This window comes from Protopterus annectens, chromosome 16.part0 (assembly GCF_019279795.1).
Source record: "Protopterus annectens isolate FY-2018-M chromosome 16.part0, PAN1.0, whole genome shotgun sequence".
NCBI lineage: Eukaryota > Metazoa > Chordata > Ceratodontiformes > Protopteridae > Protopterus > Protopterus annectens.
This window is the reverse complement of record NC_056750.1, coordinates 575,038,330-575,058,823: the sequence shown is the minus strand read 5'-3', so window position 1 is coordinate 575,058,823 and position 20,494 is coordinate 575,038,330.

Genomic DNA, 20,494 nt, shown 5'->3' with positions numbered 1-20,494 from the left:
TTAGTTTATTATTCTCATTTGAAGGTGTTGTAGCTCAGATAAAGATGATTACTCACAGACCGTGTGACATCTACTTTATTATTTCTCTTAGGGGCATTACTTTTGTATCACCCATAATTCACTATGTAACTCATGCAAATATTACAGTCCCTGCACACTGTGAAGTGATCAATGAAACATAAGCAACTGCCATCTTAAGCTGTTTTGCTCACACATCTATGACTTACAACAATTGTCAGTAAACCTTATTGATTTCATTATCTCACGCTAAACACACAAAAATCTGAATTTCCTATCCCTTATTTCATCAATTACAAAATGAAAAGATGCAATTATCTTGCAATATCACACAGTGCAAAGGATTTTTTTCTTGGAGGATTATCATCCATCATTTGATATTTAGTTAACAGTAAATATTTAGGACTAAAAATGTTGTTTTGTAATTAAAAACTTACTTTTGGAAGCCTTTCTCTTAATACCTTGAGTTATTTAACTTGCTTCCTGTACCAATACTAGCAAGTGCTTTCCTTTTAAAGTCTGGTGGTGAGCTTTTCCTGTATTTTTGTTTTACACTGAATTTTATTTCCAATTATACTCTATGTGTTAAAGAAATAAAACTAGAAAACTGCTATAACAAAATTGCCAAATTTGCCATAAATGCAACCCCTCTAACTCATCACAACTACCTTGAGACAAAACTATCTGGAACTTCGCAACAAAGCCAAAAGGCAAATTAAACTTGACAAAACTAATTACTACAAAGCCATTCAGGAAAAATATGATCACAACCCTCAAACATTCTGGACCACATTAAATAGTTTACTTCACCCAGGGAAACCCACTACCCCTACCCTATATTACCAAACAACCAGGAGGACACCCCCACCCAATTTAACAACTACTTTACTAAAACAGCCCAAGCCCTTGCCAACACCCAAAATAGATATAGTGGCCCCATTCCAACAACTACCCCTACCCATCCCCAGTTCACTAAACATGTTCCCCAGCTTTTCTCTACAGCCAGTTCCCACTAAGATAATAACCAAAATTCTCAAAAAACTTAAACCAACTACACTAGCTGCTGACAATCTTCCAGCAGACTTCCTTCAGTTAACTGCAGAAGCTATAGCCTATCCCGTATCTATTCTCATATATAGGTCTATATCAGAATGTAACGTTCCTGACGCATGGAAAATATCACGTATTATTCCACTGCACAAAGCAGGTAACTCTCTTAAACTCACAAACTATCACCCAATCGCAATTCTATCTCCATTATCAAAAATATTGGAGAGAGTAGTTCATTCTCAACTAATGCAATACCTCCTAAATAACAATCTACTATCCAAATCTCAACATGGCTTTAGACCTTCACATAGCACCACCACAGCATTACTCTCATTTACCAACATAGTCAATCACCATAGGAACAAGGGATTATTCATATCCTCCATATTCTTAGATCTATCTAAAGCCTTTGATATGGTTAACCACCATATACTCCTCGAAATTCTAACTATCCTTAACATGAGCTCCTCCAATATCATGGTTCAATTGCTACTTATCAGGCCGTCAGCAAGCAGCCCTATGGCAAGACCAGTTGTCTCCCCTATTACCAGTAGCCATAGGAGTCCCACAGGATTACATCCTCTGTCCTTTGCTGTTCTCCCTATTTACAAACCAGATAGCTTCATCTTCCCTCTCTGGCTCAGTGCAATACACAGATGACACCACTATTATATGTGCCACCCCCAATCTAAATGAGCTACAAACCCTCACTCAAAATAACTTTACTTTAGCTGAAGCATGGTTTACTAACATTAAACTTATTCTTAATCCAAAAAAAACAAACTGATGCTCTTTAGCCCTGGTAGATCACCTGCTCTAAATAATGAATTTAGCATAAAATCCATAGACAATACTCAGATCACCCCAACAACACACACAGAACTGCTAGTCATTGGAATAGACAATAATCTAAAATTCGACATACACATAGCACAAACAATCAAGAAAGTAAACAAAAAGCTTGGTCTCTTTTATAGGAACAAACACTTCATCACTAAACCTACCAAAGCCACTATTGCAAGAACTCACCTCTTATCCATCCTCCTTTATTCCTCCTGCATCATAACTAATCTACAGAACTAAACAAAATAGAATTTTGTTACAACAAGATAGCCATGTTTGTGACTGACGCCTCCTATAGATCCCACCACTGTCTATCCCTCAAGCAACTCAACTGGCTGGAGTTGCCTCACCTACTCCTACTCAATCAACTCTCAATAGCACACAAGCTCTACTACCTTCCTAACAAAATACCCAGCACTTCTGCAACAAATTCAGCCCTACGTCACCACTAGAGCCTTAAGATCTACTAACCAAAACCTCATAAATGTCATCAAACACAAAAATGATGTTGGGAAATCTCTCTTTGCAGGCACTATTTCCAGAACCGGGAATTCACTCCCAAGGCAAATTACTTCTACCACCTCTATTACCCATTTTAAAAAAATACTCCTGAAAACCCACTATGGAAACAGCTAGCTTTCTTCATGCCACACCCCTGACTAATCTGCCCCACTGCATTGTTGCAAGGATTCCATCAGGGATCACCTATTTCCCCTGGTATACTTGTTTATCCACTGATATGTACCTTTCCAATTCAGTGACATATACTGTATAGAACAAATACCTATCTTCCAAAAAAAAAAAATTATGTGATTTTATGTATTTTTCAATTATTATCATGTATAATGTACTATATACAACAATAACTTGTTAATAATTGCTGTAAATATGCTCATAGGTATTTCTTTCATTGGTGTTCATATGTATTCTATTATATTTGCTTATATGCTTGCTTATATGTTCTCTCATATATGTACTTTTATATGGAGCTTTTCTCCCTGGGCCTCCGCTGAAAATGGACCTGTATCCCATCGGACATTCCCAGTTAACAAATGTAAAATAAAAAATAAAATAAATCATTGTAAAGCTTAAATTCCCAAAGATGGCTTGAACTCCCCTCCTCCTCCAATACATACAACATACTATGGTATACAAAATCATCCACAACCTATTAGCTTGTCCTACTCTTAGCCCATCAATCAACTTTTATATCCCAAATAAACATCTCAGATCTGAAGGCAAACGTCTCCTCACAATTTATAAACCTAAAAAACCCCCAGGCCTAAGCCTTTACTCCTGTTCTGTGACAAAACTATGGAACTCCTCTCCTTTAACTATCAAAACTGCTACTAACCTGCAAGCCTCTATAAAAAAGTACTTCAACAAAGCTTGGATCTGCTCCTGTATGACCCCAACCTAGGTTCATAGGTAGGTACTAGGCTATCGGCCCAAGGGCCTATGTAAGGAAGGCCTGAGGAACTCTTATACCTTTTTCTACCTCTACTCTCTCTATCCCTTACCCTCCCTTCCTCTACACATAATCCCTTGAGGTTACACTCATACCTTCTCCTCATCAATTCCTACTATCCTCTCTATGACACACTACCCTTCTCTACTCATACTATCCTATGCCTTCACCAATATAATCTGTTACCATATTTCATGACCTCTAGAATATTAATAGTTGTTATGATAATCATCTATTATGTAAATACTGCTACATCTTCTTATTATCAGGCTTTCCATATAATTTATACTTGAACACTATGACTTTATTATGTCTGTTGAGTTTTTATTCTGACAAACTAATGTGTAGTTTTTCAAATAATGTGCTTGAATGTTATGACTTTATATCTCTTAAGTTCTCATTCTGGCAAACGAATGTGTTGTTTTCATATTTGTGCTTGAGTGTTATGACTTTATTATATCTCTTGTGTTCTCATTCTGAAAAATTAATGTGTTGTTTTCATATTTGTGCTTGAGTGTTATGACTTTATTATGTCTATTATTTCATTCTGTTAATCATACATATCTGGAGCTTTTTTCCCTGGGCCTTCACTGGAAATGGGTACCTCATGACCCAGTCGGACTTTCCCAGTAAACATATGCCAAATAAATAAATAAATGTGGAAATGAGTTTGAAATACGGGAAGAATACAGTGTGCAGTTTTGATGTTTTAGCTACACTTTCTGCTCAGTTTTTCTCTATGATCATGCTCATTAAATGAGCAGTGATTTTCATACACTAGCAATGAAGTCTGAACAATCAAAACAGCTTACTTTAGAAGAGCAGTGACCAACCTGCATTAGAGTTTTGCCACTATATTGTCCTGTATGTTTATTTTGTGTAAGATGTTCCACTCTGAAGACCAAGTTGGCATTTTTTTTCATGGAAATAAGACCCTCATACTGATGAAATTAGCATGGAAATATAGTACCACATACACTGACTTGGGTAACAGTTTCTGTCATGGAAATAAGACTATCATAGTGTCGAAATTAGTATGGAAATACAGTAGCCTGAACACTGACATAGGTAATGAAGCATTGTGGGTTTGTTTTTTTATGTTTTCATGACAGGAATCTGCAGCTTCAAAATACTTTATGGGTGTTATGCTTATTAACAGAATAAAACGCAAGAATAGCAAATTGTGGAATCAGAATCTCTATAAAAGGATGCTGTGCCCATCTTAAAGAGCATTTTACTTACCCATGCTTCAGAAAGTCACCCAATCCCCTTTAAACATGTAGGTTTACTAAGGAGTATTTACAAGACAAGGTTACAGATCCTGTCTCAAGTAGCCAGCATCTCGTCCTTCACATGGGTCTGTGCCAACTAAACAAACTTTAAGAACAAATGTCTCAGTACTACTGACCTACTTACTAGGATGAGCCCAAGTGAGAAGCATATGTGAATTACAAGTCTGATAGTAATCGAACCACTCACAGCAAACACTAACATGTCAGACAGGTATCTATTCCTGGCCATGGCTTTTATGTCAATTTGCAAAGTCAAGATCAATTGCAACATTAAGTCCTTTCCCCAGAACGTTTACTGGTAATCACTAGATTCAGTCTCATTTTCCTTTCCTTTTTAATATGACCTCACACTTTAATGAATGGCACATTCAAGGTTATTGTTACTATTTGAAAGGGAAAAAAATCCTTTTCTGTTTACCAATGCCAAGTCTGAATCTACTGATCTTACCTACTGCCATTAATTATAACCATGTATTCTAATTATCTACCATCTCCAAAGAACAGCATTTTCTGCATCACTGTCCAACGCATCAACATTGAACTGCAAACAGTGTGCCAGTAGAAGAAGAAAAATGCAAATATCATTTGTCCTTGGCCTACTGTTTATTCTACCCATGGCATTCAAGTAAGATTTAATAGCACTGCTTCTTGTCCAGAAGGACAACCGTTTTATATGCAGAGAAAAGTTTTCTTGCACATTACATAAATCTTCACTTTATTCATCAGATATAATGCAAATCTGTATGCTTAACACACACACATGCACACTCTCTCGCCCGCACACACACACACACACACACACACACACACACACACACACACACACACACACACACACACACACACACACACACACACAAGCATTGTCATGCACCATTTGTTTTTCTATTTGCAGAACATTTACAAAATAAATTACCTCCTAGCACAGTAACAGGCACATAGTGTTCATTTCCTCATATGCCTACAACATAAAGATATCTTATGCCACATCTGTGTTTCAGAATTACAAATAACTACAGAAATAAATATTTTTTGTAGAAGTTTTCATTCATCAGTGTTATAATCAACCCCTTTTTTGACATATTAATATGACGTTGGGGTAACGTGTTAACTATCACCACCTCTCCCAATTCAGTGCCACTATCATACCTCCTTCGACAGTCATTCATGACTGTTGCAGATCAAATGACCTGCAGTCCATCCATATGACTGGATGTCATAATCTCCTATTAATTTTTTTCCTGACTTTCCCAAATCAGCTTTATCAAATAATTTTCTGCAATCCTGAATGTGACGCAGTCACTGTAACCTGTTCTCCTCCATATTTTGTGCATCCTTGGTTACTTTGGCTTCAGCACTGATGTCCTCACTCTTCATATGTCTCACAGTGTACATCCTACTACCCATCTCATGAACATTATTTCCATTACCTTAACCTTCCTCAACTGGTCTAACTTTACTCCCCAGGTTTCTTTGCCATGCAGAAGCATTGGCATTGCGACTGTTTTGCACATTGTACCCATCTGCTGGTTAGTTTACTGATCCCCACAACCTTCAGTGAACAAGATCCAGATATAATTAAACACCTCTACCTGTGGTATCTGTACCATTGCCCCCTAACACAATCAGAGCACAATTCACCCATTCCTGAAAATAACTGTGATCTCTGATTTGGAGAGAATGATTTTTTTCAAATCATCTTTGTGCTTCAGTGAAAATCATTCCAGTGCATGTTGGAGACAACAGTTACTTGAGTCTAATATGGAGGAAATGTCATCTGCAAATAATGAATAAACACCATAATTTCCCCAAAATGAATACTTCGCAGTGCTTGATTTCGCCTTAATAGCTTTTTACTGAAAATCACAAATAGAAGAGGAGAGAAGAAACACCCTGAGTAGAGCTATGTGCCCATCTTGAACCTATTGAAATAAAACTAAAATTGCAGACATGACTCTCACTCCTCAAATAGGACTGAATGGCATGTGTCAATGGCTATGTGACTTCATGCTATTGTAAAACATCCCAAAGACATTCCAGGGTCTACTTTTTAAAATCACTAACATGACTGTGATTGTAGCTTGCAACAAAAAACTCAGTTGTACATCAGGACTACAGTTAATGCTGTATTAAATAGTAGCACTCTTTGCTGCACTGCATATAGAGATGTATTTACATTTTTCATAGGAAACATTGCTGCGCAAATTATATTTATATATATATATATATATATATATATATATATATATATATATATATATATATATATATATATATATATATATATATATATACACATACATATATATATATATATATATATATATATATATATGTGTATACATATATATATCTGTGTGTGTGTGTGTGTATACATATATATATATATATATATATATATATATATATATATATATATAAAAACAGTTAGGCAAAAGCTTATGGTTGTATTTCTGGCCTGATCCTCTCAGTAATGAGATATTCCTATGAACACTCAGTGGAACAAATTTAGCTTAAGATGTTTGAAGGACCCTGTTTATAAAGATAGTGCGCTGTGTACCTTCACTCATTTCTTATTGAATCCCATACTGAATGAGTACAATTTGCTAGTACGCCATTTCCTTCCAGGCCTAAGTCCTGGCAGTGCTATGTACAATATTATTATGGTTAGATAAGTTTTGCAGACAATAACTTTATTATTATTTGTACTTTTAATAATAATATATCCTATGAGAAAATTATCAACAAATGTTCTCAAGTGTCTGTAAAATTTGCCATGCTTTCATTTGAAATGTGTTTTCTACTGGGAGAGAGTCATGATGCTAATAATTACGAATGTTGTTCATCTTTTAATAAGAATGCTTTGTCTAGAAGGTCAAGGACTTCAGAAGTGCTTGTTGAATGTAAGTAGTGAATTGTTTGAACTCCTGTTTCTTCTTTTGAGGCTTCATCTTCCAACCATTAGTTCAGACACGAATCATTAAAAAATATTTAGAGAAAGAAAGACCTTTAAAGGACAGAGACAAAAGTAACATATGCAGTCTTCTTAAAAAAGTAACATATCCATTTCAGCCTGTATTCAGTTTTCTGCCCTTTCTTAGTCAATAACACTTGAAATGATTATCTAAAAGCCAATGGCCACAGATATTAAAATAATATTATAATAATAATGTGTTGCAGCAACAAACCAGTTCTAAATCCTTAAAACAGGGTTCATATACTCCACAATCTGCCATCCACAACATTAAGCAGCATTTAATCAATTACAAAACACTGAAAATGCCAAGACGCTCACAAATACTACCAGTAGTTGACTAAAAAGTTACTTCTTGCCAAAATGTTCAAGCTACAACAATTCTAATTCTTCTAAATCTTGGCATCACCATCCACTGAGTATAGGTTCATAGATTCATACGATGATACTAGGCTATTGGCCAGGAGGCCCTTATAAGCCTAGCCAAAAATGTGGCCCATGTTCCCTCAAAGTCAGTACCTGTTTCCCCTCCAGCAGGGACACAGGTGGGGTCATATTTTTTGTTTCCCATCCAGTCGTCCAGGTTCGTCTTAAAGAGGACTAGAGAGGTACTCTGCTTGACATGGTGAGGGAGTCTATTCCACTGATGGGGGTGTCTTTGGGACACAAATCTATCCTGGCAATTAGTTCTATTAATGTCACAGACCAGGTTAAGGCCTTGTGTGCTGGTTGCATAAGTGGAGTTTGTCTTACAAATATGCAGCAACTCCATCAAGGCTGGATCTGAAATGGTCTTGTATGCCAGAAACAGGTTACCTCTGAGCAGTCTATATGAGACTTAGTAGAGAGACAGGACATTTAGCCTATCTGTATAGGATAGGTGTTTGAGACCCTGTTTTGTCCTGGTCAGGAACCTCTGTGGTCACTCCCACTACTGCATGTGCTTGGAAAGGTACATGCCGCATGCCGAAGGGGGAATAGTATTTGATAATGTGTCTGATAAGGGGGAGCACAGGGATGTTATGACGTCCTTGTTCCTGGATGAAATACCCTTATTTATGAGGTGGGCCATGTAGAAAGCCTTCCGTACAATGGAGGCAATGTGGTGGTCAAAAGTCAGGTTGCTATCAACCCAGGTGTCCAAGCCCCTCATGACTGATTGCATGCTTAGTACATTGTTATTAATGTGATAATTAGTGGAGATGACATTTTCCCCAAAGGGGGTAAAGATGCATTTCTTGGCATTCAGTTTGAGGCTATGCTTCTGGCGCCAGTCATTAGTTTGGGTAAGGCCCTCTTGAAGGATGTTCACATCACTAGGGGAATTTAAGACAGAGCCCAGCTTGCATCTAGATGTATCTGCTGCATATCAGCCATAGCTATTCAAAACACCAATAATACAAAAAACATTCACTGAGTTAGCTAAATTCTGACACCCGGATTCTCTATTCCAACCCTGTTCTGACTGGTGATCAAATGGCTTATGCTGTTGCCCTGAGAGAGGCTGCTCTTCCTGTAGTTTCTGTTGTTTGGATTCATTTGCCCCCTGATTGCAGGCTGATGTTCATTCCAGTTACCTTGCTATCCTTTGTGCCTCACTGTCTTTGCAAAAAATTAATGGAGAAGATAATAGGGCATGGAGAGCATGGACATACAGCTGTGTTTCCTGATCTGATAGTTAAATCACAGGTCTTGTGTTCAACATTGTAGGTTGAGATAAGGAAGTATTCTACTACAAGCATCAATCTCCAGGCATCCATTGAGGACATTTGTGTAACAGAACACCTTGTTGTTACTCTGAAGGCACTGTACATTTCTGATTGTTTCTTACTTGGGTAAGTTCCAGCTGTTTTGGCTGGGATATCTTTGGATCAGATACCAGTAGTGCAGATTACTGTTCCTATTTCACTTTTTGAAGTATTGGAAAGTTGGATACAAATATCTGGCACCTGAGCCTTAGGCAACTGGGATTGGATATCATGCATGTCAGTTGATCGGCAGCAGTTTTAGGGAGTAATGAACAAGCAAGGAAATTTGGGTAAAACAACTTTTGCCAACAGAGGAGCTCTCTTTTTGCTCCACGTTTGAGCAACCTTAGGAGTAGATATATGTAAGTTTCAGGGGTGTGAGAGTATCCCCCTTCATGTGGGGTGCAGGGAGACTTGCTCTCCTGCAAAAAAGTATACCCCTTAGGTTCACTGAAATTTGTTTTGGTCACTTTGTTCAGTTGATTGGCATCAGCCCTTGTTTCATTTTGGTTACTGACAACCAACCACCAAAACTTTGATAAAATCCTGTGCTGTATGCTCAGAAGCTCTTAATTTGTTTAAATACGTCTTGCTGGATACCTGATTTTTTGCTATTCTGTCTGGTATTCATTTTGCTTTAACAGAAAAAAATCAGCCCACACACTTTCAGGTGGTAGCAGGCAAAACAATAGGTATTCTTATGGACATGATATACCAGGCTATATATTTATATATATTCATGTCAATTTTGTTTCTCCAGGAAACCAAGGGATAGCTTATAACATCAGATATGTGCTTATTTTTCTAGAGATAAAGGCTGGTATCCATAGTTGCTTGCACAAATGTGATAGGGGTATTCCTGATGCTTAAGAATGAGCATAGAGAAGGTGAAATTCGTAGATGCCATTTACTCTAATGCAAAACACCTTAAAAATAATGAGATTCAAATGAGAAGTATTGTAAAGCATAGTATGCTTATTAGGTGGATTTCCAAGTCATAGACTGACATCAGTGCAGTACACACATCTGTTTTTAAAACTAATGCTAACCCTTTAATATTGGAGTTGCAATCCAAAAACTTGCCCCCAGCCATCCTTTCAGTAGTTTGTCCAACTGGGTCTATATTAGATTGTCGAAATCTTCTTTCATCGATGGCTTAGTCATTGATCCTTATCCATCAAAATTAACTTCAGTGAACACTGAAATTTTTTACAGGTTAAGTAACCAACTGGCCAACATCACAACTTTGGCCGTTTTCCCACCATACAGCAATCTTCTGGGGGGGGGGGGCAAAGCTCCTCACTTGGGTAGGATTGATTTAGTGTGATGTGTGTTTTGGTGGGGTAGTGGCCAACTGGTTACTTACCCTGTAAAAATGTCGATATTCGCTGAAGTTAGTTTTGATGGATAGGGGTCGATGTATAAGCTGTCGATGAAAGAATATAGACCTGCCCAACTATAGACAAGCACTTCCCTGACAAACAAATGAATTATTTCCCCCAGCAACCATATTAGTTTGTGTTAAGTATGCATATGCAGTAAAATGGCACAACATAAATTATTTTGCTAAGTGACAATACAGAAGACTGACCATGTATGCAGAAGCACTTCCCTGACACACAAATGAATTATTTCTCCAAGTGATCCCTTCATGTGTATGTCCAGGTATGCACAAGCACCAAAATGAAGCATTTACCCAAGTGGCCCCTTCAGTAAGTTGTCCATGTATGCACAACCTTAACCAACCTCCCCACACATCTCCATATTCTTCTGGAAAACTGCTGCTTACTGGCATAAGTTCAGGGCTATTTACATGCTTAGTATGAAAATGAGCTCATTATAGATTCGTGCCTATGAATCATACTCAAATGTGTAACTCCCCTTACACTAAGTAGTAGCTGTCCCTCTATTGCTTATACGATAAACATGTTGGACTTTTGCTACAGGTGGGGGCATGTTTACAACTCCTTCACATGTATGTATTCATGCCAGGATTTTCACATCCACGTAGCACCGCTCTTTGCAGATCATCACTATGAATGTGCAAAGCCCCAGGCTATGAATACTGTCCAAAGTTTGTTGAAGAAGGAAACAAAGGGGTAAGTTATAATACCAAATCATGTTTCAGGTCCACTGCATAAGGACTAGTCTTCCTTAAATGCAGTGCTACTAATATGATGACCGACAGTAGAGAAAGTATCCAAGTTATTTTCATTTGATACTGACATTCAATTCGAGTTATTTTTTTATTTGCTAATGATACAAAAAGTTAACTTTTAACCTTTCTTCCTTTGTTAAAAACAATGAAGTATATAGGACTTGCAGGTATTTTTATAAACTAATAGTGGATACACTTCACTAACAAATGCCCTGCTAGTGAGATGACACTTTTTATGTAAGGTATTTAATGGTGTCCTGTCACATTGTAATAGCATATATTTATTAAGGCCAGCAAGCACCATAGGACTCCCAGTGCTCAAAAACTAATGTAACAGAATGTATTACAGCTATACATGTCATGCAAAATATTTTCATAAGTTTCAGAAGTCTTCTGTCCCACCTTGCATTTTATTGCAAACAAAATAAACCGAGGCTTCCATCATGTGTAAGTAACATCAAAGATTGTTACTCCTAGTACCAGGGTCATTATGATTAAAACTCTTTGTTTAATACATTGTATGTGATAATCTCCTTTGCATGCTGTATAGTTTTATGTAGGAAAAATGATTAGATAATTCCCACATTTTAAAACTGTAATCTCTTCCCAGTATTACTAAATTTCATTTTCATGCACTGTCATGTAAACTTTATTGCTCAGGATTCATTATCTGTTTTCATTTTTGTTTTTTTTTTTTTGGGCGGGGCTCTTTGATTTATAAATGTTTTCATATGGTTGTAAAGGTAATTAGGACAATAACTGCTTTGTTATCCTGCTTGGCATTCTGGGCCAGTGGTAAATCACTGATTTTAGCACTGTTATGGGTAAACATATGCTGTCAGTATTATAATATAGGAAGTCCATATTCAGTCATAATTGTTAGGGAACCTACACTCCATATGTGTAATTGTAACATTAGTTCAGGAAAACTACAAGAGAAGAAAACCTCAAATTTGCACAGGGCTGCATTACTAGTAGCTGTGTGATACCAATGTTCCGTGCCATTATAGCTATATTTCCAGATTCAGAAACTACTGTTCTGTACACTACAACTTCAAATAATATTATAATCCTCATATAGTACACCATTCGTAATGTTTATGACTATAATTATCTTACCAATTGAACAACAGAGCCATAAGAACCTATAATTTTCACAAGCAGTTGTTCTTAGTGGATGTTGTGTCATGTAATGTTAGGAGCTGATGTAGTCACATTTCCAGATTCAGTTAAATACAGTCATGAACATGAAAGTATGAATACAGTATCATACTCCAAATATAGTACACCATTTATATGCTGACTACTAAAATTAGCTTGCCTAAAGAATAATGCACATCCAAAGCAGTATTTGAAAAAACTCATATTCTGTTTTTGTTTTGTTAGTGGTATCTACGTCTCTGAAGTACAGGCTAACACAGAAGGCCTCTGGCTAACGAAGTTCGCAGATGACTGCAAACTAGGAGCCATAGTCAAGTCCTCAAATGATGTGGACATCCTACAGAAGGGCCTCACTGAGACAGATGCCTGGTGTCAAAAAAGTGCAGTGTCATCCCCTTTGGTAAAAACTCTGTACCCATGAACTTCCACATAGGCAGCAATCTACTTAACACTGAATGCGTGATAAGAGACCTTGGGACCCAGGTGGACAGTAGTCTCTCCTTTGATAGTCACATCACCACAGTAGTCAGGAAGTCCTTCTATGTGGCACACCTCATCATAAAAGGGTTCTCATCCAGGAAAAAAGAGGTTATTGTTCCCCTCTACCCGTCACTCATTAGACCCATTATAGAGTACAACACCCCTTTTGGAATGTACCTCACAAGACATCTGCAGCAGTTGGAAAGGCCACAGAAGTACCTTGCAAAGAAGATTACTGGCCTCAAACAAATGCCCTAGACTGACCGCCTCAAAAAACTCCAGCATTACTCTGTAGCATATCGCCTACTCCAAGGTGATCTCTGCCTAACATGTAAAGCTATGTCAAACCCAGAGCTGTTGGACATGCTACACCTAAAGAAATCCCAATCCCTCTGAGCTACATGCTTTAGGGACCTAAACCTTGTCACCACAATAAACAGGACACACTGGAGGGATAGATTCCTGTCCCAGAGACTTCCTATACTCTGGAACAAGCTACCCATCTATGTCAAGCAAAGTTCTTCATTAGCACTCTTCAAGAAAAATCTTGATGAGTGGATGGGAAATAGGAAATACACCCTGGGGATCACTTCTGTGTCTCTGCTGGACAGTGTCACAGGAAAATAACTTTCTTGAGTGATGTAAGCTATGGTACCTTGCTGGCTAGGCTTATGTAGGCCCTTGGGCCAGTAGCCTAGTACCTACCTATGAGCCTATGAACCTGTAAGAGTATGTCATGGTTGAAGTCTGGTTTTGGAGCTAGACAAAAGTGAGAGTAACCGATTAAAGAAAAACACATTATAAAGCAACTATACATTAGCAGTACAAACAGTATGCTTGTTTTTGCATAATATGATTAAATAATATGCTTCTTTTTAAGTGATATGGATACCCAAATAATACCTGCCTAGATTATTGCATTGTCTAGCAGCTGATTTTCTGTTACTAAGATATAGCTAGCAAGTTCTTTTCCATCTTTGCCATAGCTCTCTTTGTTAACATCCCTGGGACCACACACTTATGTATAACCCACTTATCATTACCTCCATTTACTCAGTGTCATGCACTGACCTACTGAGAAGTTTCCCAGCTCGTTAGACTATTCTTGGGATAACTCCCCAGTGGTGTGAGAATGAGTGGCCACTGGAATGATATGGAATGGGTGTGGGGGTCTAATAGCTGTAAGACACAGAGGGGAGAAAACCCACAGGTGCAGCTATGAAAATTCATTCTGGGACAGTGTTTTCCTAGTCACTATACCTACTCACCTTCTGAGCATTCTTGATTGTATACACAAACGACAGCTGATATATAGGACTCTCACTATGATGAGACATAAACTGAATGTTTAAAATGCACAGCACTGAACTCATAAATTATTGTAGCCTAAAATATTCCAAAAATATTTTACAAAGTATTTTGGTCAGAGTACACCCCTCTGTGCATAACCGGTCTCTAAATATATTGCTTGTAATGTTGCACAAATTGGTAATTCAGAATTGTTTTATAACTAAAACTCCCTTTTGCTCTTTGCTGTACCATTCCCAATGTGAGAAATTCATAGGTTCATAGGTGTATACTAGACTAATGACCACTAGGGCCCTTAAAAGCTTAGCCGTGCAACCCAAATGAGACCCATAAATTTGATTTATACTTGATTTATAGGGGTGATTTACTGACTGCCTCTGTCCATCAGAGACATAGTAGCCATACCAGGGATGAATTTTTGATCACCCATCCATTGGTCCAGTTTGTGCTTAAACAGGGGTAGGGAGGAACCATGCTTCAGATGCACTGTGGAGCCTGCTAAAGAGAATGGAAGTTCTCTGAGAAACAAATCTGAATCTCCAGTGTGTCATGTTTATGTTGCAATCAAAATTTAGTTTTTTTAATATAGTAGTTCTGTTGCTCTTTGTTTTGTGTATGTGCAAAAGATTAATTAAAACAGGCTCTAGGGATGTCTTCTATGCTAGGCATAGATACCCTCTCATAAGTCTGTATGATACACAGTTAAGAGACAGGGCTTTGATGTCATCAATGAAGGACATTATGTTTTCTTTTAGTAAGGAAACTTTTTAGACATTGCAGTCCCTGCATGTTTCTGATCAGATAAATACTGAAGGCAGCATTATATTCTGTGATGGGCCTGAAGAGGGCTGAGTACAGTAATAGGATGACCACTCTGGATGTAGATGCCATGCCCTTGCTTAAAAGTTGAGCAACACAGAAGGATTTTCTTACTAACTTGTACACGCATAGGTGGAAGGATAGGTTGGTATCTACATGAGTTCCCAGATCTGTGACTTGTGAATCGTTTAGTGGTGTTTTATTGCTGACATAGTTATCCAGGGTGGCAGACTTCCCAAAAGATGCTATAATACATTTCTTAGTACTGAATTTTAAGCAATGGCTTTGGCACCAAACATTTGTCTGTATCAGACATAAGGATGTTCTCAGCTTTGGGAGATTCAGTGACTGCTCCCAGTTTGCAGTCATCTGCGAGCTTGGATAGCCAGAGGCCATTGACATTGTCTTTGACATCTGAGAAGTAGATGCCAGACAGGAGTGGGCCTAGCACAGAGCTCTAGGGGACTCCATTGGTGACCGGCCTTTTGTGGAGGTGGCCTCTCAGATTCTAACCTCCTTGGTCTAATCAGTGATCCAGATAGCTATCCAGTGTGTTATAAAGGGGTTTATACCTGGTCCTGTAAGTTTGTTGACAATTCCTGAGTTGGCTATTGTATCAAATGCCTTAGCCAGATCTTGGTAGGCAGTATGCACTGTTTTCTCCTCAATCATTGCCTTAGTGACCTTTTCAAAGAAGTCCACCAGATTTGCTAAGCATGACCTACAATGTCAAACTGGGATGGCTCCATTGTTTGGAGGTCTCCTAACTATAATGAGTGAAGCTGGGCTAGCTTCCATTGTGGACTATTTTAAACCTAGGTAATTTCCGTTAATGAGAATCCAGCCCTGTACCTCTTGTCTGTGAGGTAAACACCTTAACCATTATGCCAACTCACAGTAACACCATAAGAAACCATGCAAGACAAAATAAACACATTGAAGCCATACCTCTCAAACTCTTAGAGCAAGAAATCTGTACAAAGCCATAAATACAATTGGGACAAAGGGCCAAAAATAGGGACACATTTTAAATATTGTTATTACAAACTTAGAAAGTTAATACAATTACAGGTTTAGCATTAGCATGAATTTTCTGAAGGGTGTGAAGTCTGAAACTCAAATGTCTGTCATTTTCCTACTTCAGTCATTAATGATTTGATAGTAATTTACCAGGAAACCACAATTTTATGAAAAATCAACCAAAAATAAGAGCAAAAATCTGGACATTCTGCAAATATCTGTACAGCTGAGAGGTGTGATTGAAGCATTAAATTCAATTATATTATTAAGTCCTGGCAAAATGAAATGAGACATACCATAGTGAAGGATTTCTAGATGCATATACGTGTGTGTGTGTGTGTGTGTGTGTGTGTGTGTGTGTGTGTGTGTGTGTGTGTGTGTGTGTGTGTGTGTGTGTGTGTGACACAGTTCCACATCATACATGTGAGACTTATTACAGTGAATACCAAAACTTCAAAAACTTAAATTGCAATTTTAACAAAATAAACAAAAAACAAAACAGCATCTAAACCTCAATCTTGCACTTATAAAATGTTTTCCTCTGATACAAATACTTATGTATATATGTTGATTTGGGTCCACCTGATAACCTGATCAGCGGTTTGGAATGGAGATTGCAGTACAGTGAGAATCGGGACGTTTACCCTTTTCTCATTGTAGTGCGATCTCAGAGTTGGTATACATAATGTGAGGGGGTGCAGGGAGGCTTGCAAAACCACTGATACTTAGTTAGTGAAGGCTGTCTATAACCGGAGCTGTGTTCTTTTAAGTGCAGACTGGACATCTGGCAACTTGTCTGGTTAGATGTTCTGGGTTTCATTCTTTTCTGTTTTCAATTAACAGGATTTCAGCTGTGTGTGCATGTGTGTGTGTGTGTGTGTGTGTGTGTGTGTGTGTGTGTGTGTGTGTGTGTATATATATATATATATATATATATATATATATATATATATATATATATGGGTCTACAGTATAAGTTCGAAAATACACTTCTTCGAACTCGCACAGTAGACCCTGGTTTACGCGAAAGTGCACTTAATCGAAAGTGCACTTTCGCGAAACCCGCTTCAGTGAACGGGCTACGTACTGATGTTTAGTGAAGGAGTTACGGACCTTAGGGTTAGGGCGTGGGTCATGGTAAGGGGATAGCCCTACTAGCTATCCTCTTAACATGACCCGCACCCTAACCCTAAGGTCCGTGACTACCGCACCACAATGGAGGATAGCCTGTTTTCCTGCTGTCTTCCACTGTGGTGTGATCCATTCGTAGAAGCTGAGTTCGCAAAAGTGCACTTTCGAATAAGTGCACTTTCGTGTAACTGAGAGGTGTACTGCTCTTTTTCGAATACGTGGTATTTGATGAAAAGCAGTAGACCCATATCTATATCTATATATATATATATATATATATATATATATATATATATATATATATATATAGGAGCACTACAGAATCCTGAAAGTCCAAAATCCTGAAAGTTCAAAATCCTGAAAACACACAGGATACCAACACTTAGTATATTCCAGCACAAGTACATATAGAAACAAAACACAAACCATATAACTCTTCTCCAAGTATAAGCAGGGGGGCAAGCCCCCATGCACCCAACATGTGGGGGCTATCCCCTGCTACTTAAATATATCAACTCCAAGATTACACTTAGTGTAGTGAAATGCAATCTCAGAGTTGTTATATTTAAGTAGCAGGGGGTTCAGGGGTGCTTGCCCCCCTGCATATAGTTGAAGGATAATATGTTTCTGTATGTACTTGTGCTGGAATATAGTAAGTGTTAGTATCCTGTGTGTTTTCAGGATTTTGATTTTCAGGATTTTGTTCTTTAGGATTTAGGGCTTTCAGGATTTTGTAGCGCACACACTCACATATATATCTTCTTCTTCTTTCGGCTGCTCTTGTTAGGGGTCACCACAGCAGATCAACTGTTTCCATTTCTTCCTGTCCTCTGCATCTTGCTGTGTCACACCAACCACCTGCATGTCCTCTCTCACCACATCCATAAACCTTATCTTAGGCCTTCCTCTTTTCCGGTTACCTGGTAGCTTCATCCTTAGCATCTTTTTCCCAATATACTCTGCATCCCTCCTCAGCACATGTCCAAACCAACATAATCTTGCCTCTCTGGCTTTGTCTCCAAACCTTCCAAGCTGGGCTGACCCTCTGATATACTTATTCCTAATCCTGTCCATCCTCGTCACACCCAGTGCAAATCTTAACATCTTCAGCTCTGCCACGTCAAGCTCTGACTCCTGCCTTTTTGTCAGTGCCACTGTCTCCAACCCATATAACATAGCTGGTCTCACTACCCTCTTGTAGACCTTCCCTTTCACTCTTACTGGTACTTGTCTGTCACAAATCACTCCCAACACTCTTCTCCACCCACTCCATCCTGCCTGTACTCTCTTCTTCACCTCTCTTCCACACTCACCATTACCCTGAACTGTTGATCCCAAGTACTTAAACTTATTCACCTTCGCCACCTCTACTCCCTGCATCCTCACATTCCTCTAGCCTCCCTCTCATTCACACACATATATTCTGTCTTAGTCCTGCTGACCTTCATTTCTCTTCTCTCTAGAGCATATCTCCACCTCTCCAGGTTCTCCTCCACCTGTACCCTACTCTCACTGCAGATCACAATGTCATCTGCAAACATCATAGTCCACGGTTACTCCTGTCTGATCTCGTCTGTCAACCTGTCCATCACCATTGCAAATAAGAAAGGGCTCAGAGCTGATCGTTGATGTAATCCCACCTCCACCTTAAATGCATCTGTCACTCCCACTGCAGACCTCACCGCTGTCACACTACCCTCGTACATATCCTGTACCACTCTTACAAACTTCTCTGACACTCCTCATACAATACCACAACTCCTCTCTAGGCACCCTGTCATATGCTTTCTCTAAATCCACAAAGACACAATGCAACTCCTTCTGACCTTCTCTGTACTTCTCCATCAACACTGTCAGAGCAAACATCGCATCTGTACTGCTCTTTCCTGGCATGAAACCATACTGCTGATCATTAATCATCACCTCCCTTCTTAACCTAGCTTCCACTACTCTTTCCCATAACTTCATGCTGTGACTGATCAGTTTAATCCCTCTGTAGTTACTACAGCTCTGCACATCACCCTTATTATTAAAAATTGGTACCAAAACACTTGTTCTCCATTCCTCAGGCATCCTCTCACTTTCCAAGATTTCATTAAACAATCTAGTTAAAAACTCCACTGCCATTTCACCTAAACACCTCCATGCTTCCACAGGTATGTCATCGGGACCAGCAGCCTTTCTGTTCTTCATTCTCTTCATAGCTATCCTTACTTCCTCCTTGCTAATCCACTGCACTTCATGATTCACTAAATGCACATCATCCAACCTTCTCTCCCTCTCATTCTCTTCATTCATCAACCCCTCAAAGTACTCTTCCCATCTGCTCAACACACTCTCCTTGCTTGTGAGTACATTTCCCTCATTATCCTTTATCTCTCTTACCTGCTGCACATCTTTACTAGCTCGGTCCCTCTGTCTAGCCAATCGGTGCAGGTCCTTTTCTCCCTCCTTAGTGTCCAACCTTTTATACAACTCTTCATCCACCTTATCCTTAGCCTTCGCCACCTCTTTCTTTGCCATGCACCTCATCTCCTTATACTCTTGTCAACTTTCTTCATCTTTTTGACAATCCCACTTCTTCTTCGCCAACCTCTTTCTCTGTATACTCTCCTGTACTTCTTCATTCCACCATCAGGTCTCCTTGTCCTCCTTCGTCTTTCCAGATGTCACACCAAGCACCTTTCTAGCCATCTCTCTTACTAGCTCTGCTGTAGTTACCCAGCTATTCAGTAACTCTTCACTGCCACCCAGTGCCTGTCTTAACTCTTCCCTGAACATCACCTCACAATTACCCTTTTTCAATTTCCACCATTTGATCCTTGGTGCTGCCCTCACGCTCATCCTCCTCTTCTTGATCACCAATGTCATCCTACAAACCACCATCCTATGCTGCCTAACTACACTTTCCCCCGCCATCACTTTACAGTCTCCAATCTCCTTCAGATTGGCCCTTCTACATAAGATATAATCCACCTGTATGCATCTTCTTCCACTCTTGTATGTCACCCTATGCTCCTCCCT